The following is a 15,499-nucleotide window of genomic DNA, read 5'->3' as shown; positions in this document are numbered from 1 at the left end:
GCAGGGAGGGAGTGAGTGTCAGTGCAGGGAGTGAGTGACAGTACAGGGAGTCAGTGTCAGTGCAGGGAATGAGTGACAGTGCAGGGAGTCAGTGTCAGTGCAGGGAGTCAGTGTCAGTGCAGGGGGTGTTAAACTCGAGGTTGTAGCTTTGTTTATTTCTGTTTGGATCCGTGCTCTGCCTCGTTTCCAGGGTTGGGGGGGGGGGCGGTTGTTGCAGTTTTATGGTCAGCAGGAGGTATTGGGCGCTTTACATGAGGCCCAGTCACTTTACACACGGTCACCTTCACTTGTTCCAGACCCGGGCGAAGGAGTGATTTGCCCAGAATCACAGGGCTGTGAGCCGACGCCGGTACTCGACCCATAGACTGCAGCTGTGGCCGCTACGCCACATCGTTTTGGGTTTGTGTCTCTCACACGTGAAGTGCAGGATGTGGATTTCTGGTGAATAACAACATTCCTAATTGAGAAAGTCTATTTACCTTTTGAGTGTTTTAGGCTCATTTATGTGAAAATACGGTGGTATCGTCCGGTGACTAGGGCAGTCTGCGCATGTGCGGAAGAGTAGTGTCCAGCCACATCTGGTGTCTTGGCAGTCTGCGCATGTGCGAAGGATCGGCGTCGAGTCACTGCCTCTGTCTCGGCAGTCTGCGCATGTGCGGAGAAGCCGTGTCAAGTCACTGCCTCTGTCTCGGCAGTCTGCGCATGTGCGGAGGAGCAGTGTCTGACCGCGCTGGGTGAAGTTAATAGTGTGAGAAGAAGGACTCAGGGTCATCAACGGCAGAGTCAGCATCAGCAGATCCCGGCTTCACTTCCGGCCAATTGTTGAGTATGGCCCAAGCATGGGGGAACTTGTGTTCCGGGTCAGGGGCCACAGAGTCAGCACAAGCATTAGATACTGATACCTCTGGCTTCTTTCTGTGTTCAGCTGACTGCAGAGGCGGAAGGACACCCTCTCGGGTGTCTGTGCAGCTATCTTCATCTACAGACCCTCACCGACCCCCCCAGATCTGCCCCCCACCCCCTCAGACTCCAAACCTGCCCCCCCTCCAGGAGGTGGAGAGAGTCTACTATATACAAATCTGTGCATACTGTGCTGCTTTTTACTGATCGCTGGGAAATCCTGCAAGTTACTTTGCATTTCACTGCACACGGAGGTATTTACAGCTTAATCTTTACATTTGTGCACACTGCATTACTTGTAATACTGTATGAGACATCTTTGCACACTGGACTGCTTTTTACAACACTTTGTGAAATCTGTGCACATTGTACGTGTTTATTAAGTATAAGAAATCTGTGCACATTGCATTGCTTTTCAGGGCACTGTAAAGGATATTTACAGCTTAAAGAGGTCATCTGTGCACAGGGCACTGCTTTTACCACACTATAAGAAATCTCTGTGCAATGTACTGCTTTTTACTACACTATGAGGACTATGTTCACAATGGACTGCTTGTTACTGCACTACAGGAGGGCATTCACAGTGAAAATGTGTACACTGCACTGATGTTTACTACACTAGGAGAGATGCTTATCGCTGCACTGCTTTATACTGCACTGTGAGGAATCTTTGCCACCACACTTCTTTACCTGCACATTTGAGGGAAATTTACATTCTCATTGTTGCTGATTTTTTTTATACCATGGGAGGTTGGACTCACGCACCCATCGACGCGCAGGCCGCTCCTGGGTGTGTCTGGCCAGAAAGAGGCACTTCCGCCTTCTACTCTGACAAGGAGAGTGTCCACTTCTCCTGCTTTGCCGCGGTCAGCAGCCCCCTCCTTTCTTCCTCTTCTTCCCTCTCTCTGTCTCTGTCTCGCACTTCCTCACTTGCTGAATGAAAGCGTGACTTCAAGAAACGGCTATTACCCTCTCTTTCCTCTCGTTTCCTTCATTTGTTCCCCTGTGAAATGGATCCAAAAGAGAAAGAAACACTTTTGCTGGAAATGTCGTCTTTTTCTCAAATTTTTCTATTCCAAAGTGCAGCCTTAGGGATGAAGAGAAAAAAAGGTTCGAAATAAGAAAAATACAAAGTAAAGCAAAACAGAGGGGTCGCAAAGAGGCCAGATTAGTTTTATTCACACCTAAACACATTAGCGCCACTTCACGGAGTTTGCCAGTGAAACAGTACTTTCGTTTTCTCGCATTCTGTTGGTGCGTGGAGTGGAAAACGTTTAATGCAATCCTTATCGACTGTTTTCCTTATTATAGTTTATAAAATGTGTACCACGGCTCTGTGTTCAGGGATGTGATCTTTTTAAATCATACTGCTTACTTTTTGTAAGGATATAAGCAATGGGCATTGAAACGGGTCCCTTCCTATTCATGTAGTCATGTCCTTTACTTTTCAGGCAAAAACACTCTTTGATTTCTAAATATTGAGTGTAAAAGTGTTAAGGTAACCATGTTGTTCCAGGTAATATTACACATGCTTTACTTAATCTTGCATTCCCTATAAGTGTTTGCTTTTCCAGGAGGTTATTACTTTTTTTTTTCAGGCAGCATATTGCTCTTGTCGAGTGCATAGTTTGAAATGAGTCGCATCCAGGTGTTTATAGCGGGGCACAATTGGGTTGTAGCTATAGGCAGTGCAAGTTTTTCTCAGTGGACACGTATATACATAATAGGGGTCTGCCCAAATTACTCCTAAATACCAGGGCAATAACATCAATGATGTAAAATCACAAAAGAATGGTATGGAGGGGTCAATCAAAAACACTTATTTCCAGCCAGAGTACAATTAATTACCCTGCTAATCTCTATTCTTATTAAGGACAAATTAATTTCTGCTATTACAGCTTGTGTACGTTTCAAGTGATGGGAAAAGAAACACAGTATAGTCACAACAAACTAGTACATATACATTTTTCATATATACACAATGTACAATTCTTTACACAAACAATTAAACCACACTCATATATATGGTACACTACATATATACAATATATACAACATATACAACCTATATCAAACACATACATATATCAAAAATAAAAAAAACAATAAATCAATGATTGGTTCCCCCACTGAGAACAAAACAAACAGCTTGTATACTCTTAAATCAGAGCAATACACTATAAAGTAGTCCCTACTGCGCCAGAGGAATAACACCTCAAAAGATATTCAGGTGGTGCTTTAATTCTACGTGATGGGGCTCCTTTTTCTCAGTGGGGCAGTATGGTGTTCAGTGGGGATGAGAATTTGGCTCTATGGCCAGGGATGCCGAATTTGGAACTGGTGAACCAGGTTCAGCATTCATTACCAGACCATTCTCCTGAGGGAGCATATTCCCATGCTAGACCTTAGAAGGCCCCACTGGACCTTAGAAGCCCTAGTGTCTTAGCACCAGCAGGTGGACCCTAGCAGTGGCAGGTATGGGTTAACCTTAAAGGTTACCACAATCCATACCGAAGTTCACCTCCAGTCTTGCAGGCATGCCTATGAAGCAGCGCACGCTATAGCGACAGTGACTTTGGCACTGAGGTCACATAACCCTTGAGGCCAGTCCACCTCACCCATTGGTGCCTCCATTGGCCTTGTTCAGCAGTGGTAGGGCAACTCGTCAGAAATAGACAATGCAGGATTTGCACCCACACCAAACTAAGTTTGCAAACTTCACGGTCCCTCTGCTTCAGACACAAGCACTTTTAACATCTGCTTGTGCATTAGGGTTTGTGTATCGTTTTAATCCACAGTAACACGATCAATTGTGGGGTACATCAAACTCTCTCTTTTCTACTTAGGCATATCTGTCTACTTGGGTAACATAGCTTAAAAACATTGCCAAAATCAAAAGCTCTGATTAAACACTTATAAGGTCCCAAAGGTGAGATCTATTGGCTATGCCATTGCTTGTTAATACTTGTAAGTTACCCCTATTGTAGGCCCTGGGTTGCCCTAAGAGCAGGGTGTAGTATTTAAAAAGTTGGGCATGTGCTTTTACGTTTTACATGTCCTGGCAGTGAAAAGCTCTTACGTTTGTTTTTTACTACAGCGCAGCCTATCTCTCTCTCGTAGGATAACATTGGAGTTGCTGTGTTACATTTTAGAAGTGTAATTTCCCAAAGGGAAGAGATTTTTGGTTCACGTTTGGTGTCTCTGTAATCCTAATTTAAAATCCTAACTCATGTTGAAGTGGAATTTTAAATTACAATTCTGAAAATGACACTTTTAGAATGTTACCATAAAAATTAATGGGGTTGCCCCATGTCCTTCAGAACCTGGGTATCTAATGATATTGGCTACAATGTGTTCAGTTAGGTGTCGCAATTGTTTGAATGAAAAGACAGTTCTAGAATACATCACCAAGGTATGCAGATCAATATATGGTCTGGAAAATTAATGAAACAAAACACACAACATATTTTATTTATTTATAGAGTTTTGTATAGCGCGAACGTGACCCAAGGGTATCAGAGCGTTTCACAGTTACATGTGTTACAGTTAGAGTACAACGGTATAGTAGTGTTAATATATATTAGAGTCCGGTATATATCTTTCTTAGCAGTTTCAACAATAACACATTTAGGATCTGTTTAGTGTACAAAGGTGTACCACTGATCCTCTCTGAATGATCCAGATGTGTATTGCCATTAAGTTCTACATCAAGATTCCAGTGTAGTACTGATGGAAAGTCTTGCCTAAGGGAGGAACTTGTTCATTAGGAAGATCTTCGCTTCCCTCTTGAATGTTGCCGTGTTTGGAATTTTTCTAATGTTTGGAGGAAGTGAGTTCCAGATTCTTAATTCAAGACCTTCCCGCACCAACGCTCGGCGGCGGGAGGTAGTGTCTGTCCTCCACGATGTGCAGTTGTTCACCCAAGGCCTCTGTAACCCGTGCTCCCCCGCAGTTGTGATCCACAGGCCCTCTTTAATCCACGGTAGGCTATGTTAATTCAAGACCTTCCTGAACCAGCGCTTGGCGGCAGGAGGCTGTGTCTGTCCTCAGCGCATGCACAGTTGTTCATCCATAGGCCCTCTTTAACCCGCGCTCCGCCCTGGTAGGCTGTGTCTGTCCTCAGCGCATGCGCAGTTGTCATCCACAGGCCCTCTTTAGTTCAGTCCTGGTGTTACGAAAAGGCCTTAGAAAGCTCAGCAGGGCCAGCCAAGGGTGCCAGACCCACAACAGGGACCACAGCACCCACATTAAACCCCAGGTGAGGTCATGAGATAGAAAGATTGAATACCTAATTATTATATAGCTAAACATGAACAACAAGCATTGGCATAGCCAGTAGGTCTCGCTTTTGGGACCTTACAAGTATTTAGTTATGCAGCACAATATCCTTGGTGCAACAGCATCAACTGTTGCATGGCTAAACACTTATAAGGTCCCAAAGGCAAGGCCTATTGGCTATGTCAATGCTTGTTTTCATTGGTTCCTGTTTGTGCCTTTTAGAGATGCATGCTTCTGTTTCGTCCTCGGGTCTAACTACTTCCGCCTTTTGTTGATCTAGGTCACAGGTACTCACAAACATTTTCCCGGGGGCCGCAAAGTTTGGTCTATGGTGTGACCGAGGGCCGCCCTGATGCCAGCAGGGTGTAAAGTCGGGATAGGGAAACAAAGCATGTATATCTAGTGGCTGCCTTTAAGAATTAAGGTGTTCCTAAAGTTAAGGGCCTATTTACTTCCTTTTCCTAACTGCAATTAACCTTTAAATAAGTGTTTGCTGTATATGTACGTTTCTTTTTCATGTTAGTTCTGAGTCGAGTGCTGCTGCTGCCGGGGTGTCTGCATGTAAAGACCTGGAGGGCCTTATGCGGCCCCCGGGCCGTACTTTGAGTATCACTGATCTAGATCCTACCTGGCAACCGCCCTAGCTACATGTGTATTTCCATGTTCTTCGAAAAGGGGTCGGGGTTGAGCCGGGGTCGCTGTATCTCCTTTGCTCTTGGTGGTCCCATGGTAGTAAAAGCTGCTCATTCTGCTAATTCTTCCTGTTTCTCTTGCTAAGCCATAGCGCATCCATTGGGGGGAGTGGGAGGGGTAGAGCTGGGGCTGCCCTTCAAGATGCTCACACCCTGCACAGCTCAAGAAGCTGCCATGGCTTAAAAGAAACAGGAAGAATCGGAGAAACTGACACAGGTCAGATACACGGTACCAGAGAGTACTAACTGAGAACTTGCTTGGTTGCACAGTCTTTTTAAACCAGAGTATTTTGAATGATTGAATGTATCGCTTTTAAAGTTACTCTGAACGCTTCTAAGACAATCGCATTTTAAATGTAAAGCTTTTTGAAACAAATGTTTTTTAAAAACTGAAATTGAGTTGAATACTCACTCCCTGTGGGGAAGCCTGACTTACTTACGTCGAACAGTAGAACAGGAGTTGGGCGGGGCAGGACCAGTGAGCACAGCTGAGAGGACTCGCCCTCATGGGGAGCGAGGGACAGGTCAGCACTCTAGTAGTTAAGCAAAAGCCTACTTATGGTGCCCGCAGCACCGACGCGCAGCGGTACGCTGTGGGCGTGCCTTAGGCTAGCCCGTCTGCGTCTGGACATGGTCATGGGCAAGGAACCATGCGGATTCGTCCCAGAAAACGGTAAGCTCATCACATGTGATAGAGCAGTATTACTCTCATTGAGATACTCGGGTAGAGCCCATTGTGAGATGATTCTAGCGCCAACAAGCTTGATAGGGAAGAAGATGTCATGCCCTCTCTGCCGGACTAAGTTTAACTCAGGCAAGATTGAAGGGCCACTACAACTAGATAGGCTCACAAGGAATGAACAATGAGAAATGGGACTTATTAACAGTAGATCCTTGCCAGCACACACCACAGAAATCATAATGCTAATAGAGAATGAATAACTTGACATTCTCTTCGTTACTGAAACGTGGTGGCAAGACTGGTCCGCCCCTGACATAATCCAAGGACTAACCCCAGATTTCCTTATCCAAAGACAAGATAGGATGGGAAAAACGAGAGGCGGGGTAGCAATCATTTACAAAAAAGACTATGAATGCATGATATCGTCCATTACCACCACCAACAGTGAAACTGTACAATTCAGCCTAAAACATCGGCTACAAACTCGTTTTCAGGCACACTGCTCTATAGACCCCCTGGAACCCCCACTCCATTCCTAGAGGAATTTCCCAGCTTAATAGCAGACATGGTGGCCAGCAAGAGCTCCATTACATTATTGGGGGACTTTAACTTCCATCAGGATGAACCAGTTAATACCACAGCAGTTAGATTAATTCATGACAAGGAGGCCATGCAACTGAAACAACTGATAAACACAAGCACCCACGTAAAGGGTACCATACAGGATGCCATTTTTAGGTCTCGCATAAGCAGCGCGCATGCGCTGCATAGGAGGACCTTTAGCTGTCGTTCTGCTCTTTTTGGAAGCACATATTCGCGCTTGTGGCGGCATCCGCCTTGCGGGAACAAGGAGGGGCGCGCCACAAGCATGAGTGTGTGCTTTCAAAAAGAGCTGACTGCGAGCGCACGCACGTTGACATTCTAACGTGCCGCAAGTGCACGCAGGCACTACCTGCATCTTCAAATGGCACTTGCTTTAACAAATCTCATCAAAGATTGCTCCTACAGGGCTCTGCACTGAGCACCACACTTTTTAATATTTACATGCATCCTCTTACAGGGATTGTACAAGAATTTGGTCTATCTAGTGTTGTACGCGGACGATACACAACTTGTATTATCAGTGACGAACGGCCCCCACTCCCAACACAACAACCTAGGGCCGTGCATGACACTAATAGCTGAATGGATGTGTAAATAGTCCATTAAACTGAATGGGGATAAAACTGAACTTATGTTCCTGGGAAACAAAACAGTCACCAGGAATCTTATAAGCTGGCCTACTCAGTTGGAAGAACGACCAACCCCCAAGACTGCCATCAAAAACCTGGGAATCTGGCTATACAAAAATGTAAGCATGGAGATCCAAGCAAAGAAACTTTCAGGCAAATGTTTTGGCTTACTCCATATGCTTCGTAAAATTCTCCCCATCCTACCTGAACAATCTCGTAGAATTGTGATCCAAGCATTAATCGTGTCACAGCTGGACTAGGGGAACTTGCGGTATCTGGGCGCACCAAAATACGTCATTATCCGGTTGCAGGTAGTGCAGAATGCCACAGCAAGAACCCTGCTACAAATCCTGAAACAGCAGTCGGTCAGGGCAGCCCTGAGGACACTTCACTGGCTTCCAGTCCAGGCGAGTATCATGTTCAAGGCACTGTATCCCGGACAGAGCCATGAATGACAGAGGAGCGGTCTTAATCAAAAAATTCGTTACACACTATACACCGAGTAGGACTCTAAGGTCATCAGAGGATCTTCTTATGCAACAGGGCAGAATAAAAAGAGCACGATGGGGGAGGAAGGTCCTTCAAGCACTTGGTTCCTAAAATGTGGAACACACAACCCAGGGACATGCGCATGATAACCAACGAATTAGCATTCAGGAAAAGACTCAAAACATTGCCCTTTCCCTAACAACTCCCGATCTCAGGCAACTTGACTTAGTCCACCGTAGTTATGTTTCTCTTAGCGCTGGGAAGCCTAAGGGCAGCTATGCACCTTACAAATACATAAACATCTTCTCTGAGCCTCTTGTCACAATCATTTAAGAATAAACAGATTCACGGAAGAAATGTTGCAAAAATTTAACCAATTCACTCAGTAACCAAGAATGACTCAGCGAGCTTGTCTGCCTCTGACACTTCTGGAAAGTTAGGGAAGGATTAGCAGAACACGCTGCTTTTACCCAGAGCAGTGAATTAAAGTCTGCGCATAAAAAGCAAGTTGCATTGCTACATTGATTAGACAAAGAAGGTTTAAAACAATATTACACTTTGCCATGATTAGAGTGTGATGCATGATAATACAAAACAATATGCAGTTTGAAGTTACAATATGAATACTTGACACCCTTCATTTAATTAATTCTGGCCCGAGAGGTCCTGACAGTCTAGGGGAAGGAGGGCGTCCATGTTTTTTGCAGGGGGGAAGTGGGGGGAGGGCTCAAGTTTTGTTACACCACTGACCTGCACATAAACTTAATACACAAAAAGTTGTGAGTCAGCTCTTGTCACTGGGCCTCTCAGAGAGCTCCCGAACTTGGAAATTAATTATCTGCTAGCTGCAGGAACATGAGTTAGGTGGTGAGTAGGCAGTGGCAGTGTCTACAGCCACTGTGCTCGGCGCTGAGGATTTTAATTGCGTTTATAGCGCTTTTTAAATTGTACCTGATATCAACTTTTAAAAATACTGGGTCACGTTAATTGCAGGCTTACCTGCTGTAGCGGACGCCGGGGCTGATCTCTTCACTCCTTCCCGCCCTGGTCCGACGCGGTGACTAGCACCGTTGCGCGGAGGGTGAGGAAGGTCGAGACTGCTACTTCCGGTGAGCGGGGGAGACCGGTTAGCGGTCTAGTGCTCCTGAGGCACTCGCTCTGGGGCATATAAGGCACTGGAGGAGCCGGCTCGCGTGGTGGTGAGTAGGCAGTGGCAGTGTCTACAGCCACTGTGCTCGGCGTTGAGGATTTTAATTGCGTTTATAGCGCTTTTTAAATTGTACCTGATATCAACTTTTAAAAATACTGGGTCACGTTAATTGCAGGCTTACCTGCTGTAGCGGACGCCGGGGCTGATCTCTTCACTCCTTCCCGCCCTGGTCCGACGCGGTGACTAGCACCGTTGCGCGGAGGGCGAGGAAGGTCGAGACTGCTACTTCCGGTGAGCGGGGGAGACCGGTTAGCGGTCTAGTGCTCCTGAGGCACTCGCTCTGGGGCATATAAGGCGGATGTATACTCGGCAGCGCAGCGGGCGCGACGAAGGCGCGCCGCAGTGTCGCCAAAGTCGAGCCCGTCTGCGCCCGTCCGCGGCCGACTGCGGGCTAGGGCCAGAACCCCTACTGGTAAGATCAACTGGGACAGGGAGCAGCTCCTCAGTTTATGTCCAGACACTTCACAATCATGCAGGCATGGCATGTCTAGTAAGGAGGTGGAATGTGCTCACTGTGGTTTCCGTTTTACCACCTTGCTGCAAGATGCGGCGGAGCAAGTACTCACATGTGGTCTCCTTAATGTGAGGTCACTGCGTAAGCACAGACTCGACATTTTCAAGCTGCTTATGGAGAGAAAGCTCGACCTATTGTTCCTCACGGAAACATGGTTAGACCAGTTCTCCGACTCGGATATCATCGAGGCCATGCCGGAGAGTTACTCCATGGTTAGGCAGGATAGGCCAGTGGGGGTGGGAGGGGGGATTGCTATTATTTTTAGGAAAACTCTGGGCTGTTTTTTGGAGTTTACGTTGGTCGCTGAGAGTGAGGCGGGAGCATTCACTATACAAATCAACGGGGGTATGACGATCAAAGGATTTCTTGTATATAGACCCCCAGGGCCCTGCACCAAGTTCAGGGAGAGTCTGTTAGAAAGCTTAACAGAGGCAACACTGCGTAGGGACAAATTCCTCCTACTGGGTGATCTGAACCTGCACCTAAACTGCCCAGAGGATACAGGAGTGAAGGAATTCTGTCGGGATATCCAAGCCCTTCAGCTTGAACTGAAGCTTTCAAGCCCTACGCACCGGCAGGGGCATCTTTTGGACGCGGTTTTCGCTAACTGGGGAGGGGTTGAGGTGTCCGCAACTGAACCGATCCCCTGGACAGACCACTTTTTGATGGCTTTCTCTATAAACAGCCCCAAAGCCACTAAGCCTAGTCAGGCCCCCCTGAACTATTTAAGGAGGAAGTGGGCTAAATTCTCCTTGGAGGATTTTAATCGAGCTCTAATCAGAGATGGCCAGCCTGGTGGTAAGGACATAGAAACGGCGGTTTCTAACCTGAATAAGCGCATCACAGAAGCGCTTGACCAGACTGCTCCACTCTGCCGCACATCCGCATGTGCCCGCAAGGAAAGATCATCCCCATGGTTCAGTGGAGAGCTGAGGAAAACAAAGGCGGAATGTAAGCGAGCCGAAAGAGTTTGGAGGGTGTCCTATGATACTCAGGCCAGGGAACTGTTTTTAGAAAAAAGGCGCCTCCATCACAGGCTGACTAAAAAGTCTAAGGCAGCCTATTATGCAGGACAAATTTCAGGGGCAAAAAACTCGGCAAAAGAACTCTTCGGCATCTATAGGTCTTTGACCACCATAGACTCATCTGCAGATCCGGAGAGTTGCTCGACGGAATCATGTGACCGCATCGCTGAATACTTCTCCATCAAAGTCGAGAAAATTTACTCAACCTTTCCTAACCCCCCCCCCCCTACAGGGGCTGAATTTGAGGTAGCATCAGAGGATATAGAGACTGCGGGGCTTCTCACAAACTTTAGTACCCCCCCTCCTGAGGACCTAGTCAGGGTGTGCCGCTCTGTTAAATCAGGCTCCCCTTTGGACCCGGTGTCCCCGAAACGTTTGGGGGACAGCCTGGAAGCACTGGAGCCTTACATAAGGCATGTCCTGGACACCTCCTTCAGATCGGGAATGTTGCCTGAGGGGTGGAAACAGGCAGTGGTGCTCCCGCTCCGGAAGAAACCCCACATTGGTTTTGAGGTATTAGAAAATCTGAGGCCCATCTCTCTCCTGCCTTTCCTGTCCAAAGTGGCGGAGAAGGTGGTAAATACCCAAATCATGAACCATGTGGAGGAGACGGGATTACTCCACGCCACGCAGTTTGGCTTTAGACCACGTCACTCTACTGAGTCCGCCCTTCTTATGGCAACAGAACATCTGAGACAGGGCATAGATGAAGGCCAAACTATGGCCCTGATCTTGCTTGACCTCAGCGCGGCGTTCGACACTGTAGCACATACCACCTTGCTACAGTGTCTGAACAGAGGTGGCATCGCTAACACTGCGCTGAGATGGATCCAGGCCTTCCTCACGGGGAGAAGTTTCCGAGTGAGGCAAGGCGACTGCTATTCTAAAGGGGTACAGCTGGGCCAAGGCGTGCCTCTGGGCTCGTCCCTGAGCCCGACCCTTTTTAATATGTATGTCGCGCCTGTAGCCTCCATTGTGGAGAGCCATGGACTCCAACTGGTTTCGTATGCCGATGATACGCAACTGGTTATCTCCCTGTCACACACGCCCTGTCTTGCTGCAGATGGCTTCCGGTCGTGCATGAAAGAACTTGCCGAGTGGATGGCCATCAACTGTTTAAAACTCAATGGCAGCAAGACAGAGGTGTTGGTGGTAGGGAGAGCCCAGTCTGCCTGGTCATCGGCATGGTGGCCACCATGCTTAGGACCAACTCCCACCCCCTGCCAGGAGGCTAGAAACCCGGGGGTATGGTTTGATGCAGGTCTTACTTTCGGGCCCCAGATCAATCGGGTGGTTGGAGTGTGCTTTGGGGTACTGAAGAGATTGAGGAAAGTCCTGGACCTACTCCCGATTGAAGCCCGTCAAACCCTGGTACATGCTTTGGTGACCGCCAGGTTGGATTACGGGAACCTGCTGTACCTGGGGGCACCAGAGAAAAGCATGGCACGCCTCCAAGTGCTGCAAAATGCGGCAGCACGTTTGATCCTCAGGCTGCCCAAAAGGGCGCCTTCGAAGGCGGCCCTGCAGAAGTTACACTGGCTTCCTGTGAGGAGCAGAGTGGAATACAAAGCCCTCTGCACCTGTCACCGGATCTTGAATGGCAGGGCACCTCGACCATTGAGGAAACTGATTGAAGTTTACGAACCTGCTCGCGCGCTCAGATCCGCGGGTGGGGGTCTGCTGAGGATCCCCAGGGTTAAGAAAGCCCGCATGGGAGGCAGGTCCTTTAGGTGCCTAGCGGCAAATTACTGGAATAAACTCCCAGTGGACCTGCGCCTGGAATCTGAGGAAGCGAGGTTCCGAGCGAAATTAAAAACCCACCTCTATGCTAAGTAACTGCCTGCTCGGCAGCTGTGTTCCCTACTTGCCGCCTCTCCCACTTTTTCAGCGCGTGGACACGCCAGTGCGCGTACCTCAGCGCTTTATAAATGTCCCTATTATTATTATTATTATTATTATCCACAGACCACTGTCAGGGAAAGCCATAAGCAGCATCCAACTTAAATAAACCCTTCTAATCCCATTCAAGAATGAGAGAACTGAAAGTAGCCAATCCAATCCCAATCCAAAAGACTTTATTCGGATAGCAACATATCCATAAAAGTAACACATGTATAGTATAAAACCATTAGAAAACTATATAGATAGCAATGTCCAATCCATAATGTAGCAAAAAACAGTAAACCTTGGTAAAGTGCATATTGTGAATAGTACTATACGAATGACTTCATAGATCGCACATACTGTCCCAGCTCTTAGACGGAATAGGAGGCCTCTCTCCCATTGGGACATCGGTAGTGCGATATCACTTGGTAGACAATGCTCAGGGTACTCAATGGATATACATTTTGCAACAGTTTGTTTATTAAATTCCCTTTCTAGTCTTTCCGCGCTATAAAGTGCGTACAATACTGTCTTTAAAACTTTTTTGGCCATTGTTACAGCTGTGTTCGAGTTGGCAAACAGTCTACCAAGGTTAACACTTTCCAGACTCTTGACTACCCCAGGAAGCCATGGAATGTCCATCCCTTTCTCACAGCGAAGACTATCATCTATTATGTCCCTTGTGAGAGAAGCCTCTGGATTCTTCATTATGGCTAGCCAAAATAGTGCGGGCGGGCCCTTATGATGTCTTCAATGTATCCTAATTTCAATTTGCAGTGACATATATACAGAGGGGTGGAGATTAGAGCGCCCAAGAGTTTTCTGCAAAATCTATTTTCCTTTGATTGGACGCAAGAGCATTTGGCAACACCCCATACCTTTGCCCCATAGGTAGCTATTGGTACACACTGGATCTTAAAAATCTTTAAAATGGCTGCAATTGTTCGCGATCTTTTAGGGCGGGGAGACTGAGGATTGTAATGTAATGTAATGTAATGTGATGTGATGTATTACTTGTAAAGCGCACTGTTGCCAGCCGGCCTCCTGGCGCTGTATACCGCTGGGGAACCCGTCCTGGCTTACCCTGTGGGATTTTCCCTGCTGGGAGTCCCCAAGGTGGAGCCAGGCACCCCCGGCGTTGATGGGGCCATTGTGGAGATTAGGCAAGCTAATGCCCAGAGTTGCCGAGTGGGACCCCTGGTTAGAGTAGGCACCGAAGCGAGAATTATCGAGTCCGCTGACCCAGGTCCACGACCCTGCCGCGTCGGGAATTGAACCCTGGTCCCGGGACGACTTCTGCTCCCGGGTCTGCCGCCTCTAACCAGTGAGCCACACCACTCCACTGAGTTAAAAGCCCTCGAGAACTTACATTTACAATATGCCAAGTATTCCCACCAGGTGCCGTTCGCAGCGAAGACCATTCCCAGATAAGGGGAAGTAGCAGTGCAAGGACATTTCCTTGGCCCACAGGCATTATAAAAGATTTCTTAAAATTTGTGCATAAATCTAGCACGGACATAAAATCTGTGAAGCCTCGAACTAAAGTGCATAGTGCATTTGGTGTGCGACCAATTAAAACCACATCATCTGCATATAAAAGCACTGGGAGAGGTTTGCTTTAAATTCTGGGAACATCATTAGTTAGTGTGATCAGTGATTTATGTAAATTGTTTATATATATGATAAATAGGAGGGGGGCCAGAACACACCCCTGTCTGACCCCTCTAGCTACACTGATGTCATTGGAAACTTCTCCCCACCACCAATCCTGACCCGCGCTTTCAGGTCCGTATGGAGATAGGCAAAAAAATGAACAAGGGTCTCATCCAGTCCATATTCTAAAAGGATGGACCATAGACGGGACCTATTGACAAAATCAAAAGCTGAGGAAAGGTCCATAAAAGCTAAGTAAAGTGGCGAGTGCTGTGCAAAAGTGTACTTCCCTATCATCCAATTAAGATGAAGACATTGCTTGTTCGTGCCAACTTTACCCCTGAAACCTAGTTGGCATTGTTCTAAAATCGGATTGTCCTCTGTCCAGGTTAACTTTTTTGTGTATAAAACTCTGCCTAAAATTTTAAGGGTGTTATCTATGAGGGAGATCGGTCTACAGCAACAAGGTTGTGTGCAATCGCCCTTTTTAAAAATGGGAACGATCGTGCTAGTACACCATGTCTTAAACAGTGGGGCATTGGTTAGATTATTAAAAATATTTAACAACAGGGGGGCCCAAAATTCTGGTTTATATTTAATAAGATCGATGGGCATCCCATCAGAGCCTGGAGTTTTATTGCCCGCACTCTGACATGTAGAGTATTTATATAGCGCACTTCTACCCGGAGGCCTCGTAGCGCTGTATTCATACCGCTGTGGAACCCATCCTGGCTTTCCTGTGAAATGTCCACTCCTGGGCACCCCCAAGGTGAAGCCAGGCATCCAAGCGCTGGCGGGGCCGTTGTGGAGATTAAGCAAGCTATTGCCCAGAGTCACAGAGTGGGACCCATGATTAGACTAGGCACCGGGGCGAGAATGATCAGGTCCTGGGAAATTGAGTCCAAGAGCCGCCGAGGCGGGAATTGAACCCTGGTCCCGG

Source organism: Lissotriton vulgaris, chromosome 1_1, assembly GCF_964263255.1.
Source record: "Lissotriton vulgaris chromosome 1_1, aLisVul1.2, whole genome shotgun sequence".
NCBI lineage: Eukaryota > Metazoa > Chordata > Amphibia > Caudata > Salamandridae > Lissotriton > Lissotriton vulgaris.
Note: the sequence above shows the minus strand (reverse complement) of the source record.